The 1,523-nt window shown below is 32.0% G+C and overlaps 1 long non-coding RNA gene across 2 annotated transcripts; it reads right to left on the bottom strand.

Annotated features, from left to right (window-relative positions):
- Positions 1 to 433: 433 nt before the first annotated feature.
- LOC116139450 lies at positions 434 to 1,283 on the bottom strand. 2 transcript variants are annotated; one of them, XR_004129465.1, is made up of 4 exons: positions 1,192 to 1,283; positions 944 to 1,044; positions 696 to 780; positions 434 to 542 (listed from the first exon to the last, which is right to left on the bottom strand). It is a non-coding gene; the product is annotated as an uncharacterized LOC116139450 (long non-coding RNA). The 2 variants fall into 2 exon arrangements; XR_004129466.1 differs by lacking the exon at positions 434 to 542 and adding an exon at positions 559 to 596.
- Between the last annotated feature and the right edge of the window lie 240 nt (positions 1,284 to 1,523).

Genomic DNA, 1,523 nt, shown 5'->3' with positions numbered 1-1,523 from the left:
TTTTACATTAATTTTGGAATTGAATAAATTAATAAATATTAAGAAGATATTTTTAATAATCCTTTATTTTCAAGAAAATATTAATAAATGCTATAATTACAAAGTCAGGTGTTAGGCTGACTCATGCTTTAGGCCCACATTTGCAATAAGCAAACAAAAGGCAATTGCAAAGAGCCCATAAAAAAAGATTAAATTAAAGGAATTAAAAACGTAAAAAAGAATTAGAACTTGCATTACTGAAAATGAAGAAGATGAAAGATGGCCCTTTAATCATCTCACTTAACATAAGGAACATGAGCTGCAAAGAAACTTAATGTGAAAGAGTCGCTGCAAAGTAATGCCTTAACCAATACACGAAAATGAAATTGAATTTAGTTTCTTAAGATTGAGACGTTTTTTGATTTCTGAAAGTGCATTCCAGGATGCTCAGCTCATGAAGATGAACTTCGTAAACTACAGACTTCCAACTCAGGTTTCTCAGGACACTTATCCACAGTAAATTACTACTTTCTGAGCAATAATATCAATACTTCCCCTGTCACCTGTTGAAAAAAACAGAAGCTAAACTTAGCACACGATGTCGATTGATAAATTAACTGAAAATAAATAAAGGATATATGGTTAGGAATCTATTCTGGAAAAGTAAAAGTTGATCACTCAGTAGTCAATTCACAAACTTGCAGTTTCTTAATAACCTTTAGAGATATGTCAAGATTTCCTGAGAGAGCCCTCAAAAGGGAAGTCTTCCCACAACCTGGGGAATCAAGCAGAAGAGTTATCCTGAAATAATAAAAGAGGAGACAATGAGGTAAATAGAAATACAGGATTTAGCAAGAAAGTATTATTTGACTTCTAGAATCACACAACAAAGGAAAATGAGTTAAAAACATAATTGTATATTATACGATTGACAAAAGTATCCTAAGGAATGAAATCAATTAACCTTTTGGAGTGATATGGCTCCATGGTTGTGACCGAGTCCAGCAGGTTTACAGATTACATCTACAATGTAGTCTCCGATATCTTTTAGCGTTTGCCAGCAACCTATAGAAAGACATATCCCAATCAAAAGAAGATTTGTACAAAAAGCTTATTTCCCAAGTCATAGTGGAGGAGGAGCAGAGATAAAGAATAGATACAATAGCAGGAATAGAGAAACTATCAAAACCAAAACTTCATGGAAAGTGATACCTGTGTATTTGTTCCTTGCTTCAAGCAGTAGCCAAGAAACAAGCTTTCAATTTGATTTTCTTAGTGATTGAGGATAATGAAGTCAACATTTATGCATAGCAAGATTTCCTAATGATATTTAAAAAATGAAATGAGATGTTTTTGTAGACAAAGATAAAACTAAATCTGTTGTATAAAGAAGCAAATATAACATCATATCAGCAACTCAATTGTTTAATAGGAGATGGAAGAAAATTTAAATTGATGTTATTGGAGAATGAAAGTCTAAGAGCATGCACAATAACTAATTGAAAAAAATACGATAAAATTTCAGTTGTTGGGTTTTGGCCAAA

This window comes from Pistacia vera, unplaced genomic scaffold (assembly GCF_008641045.1).
Source record: "Pistacia vera cultivar Batoury unplaced genomic scaffold, PisVer_v2 Contig351, whole genome shotgun sequence".
Taxonomy (NCBI): domain Eukaryota; kingdom Viridiplantae; phylum Streptophyta; class Magnoliopsida; order Sapindales; family Anacardiaceae; genus Pistacia; species Pistacia vera.
This window is presented reverse-complemented; position numbering and strand designations above follow the sequence as displayed.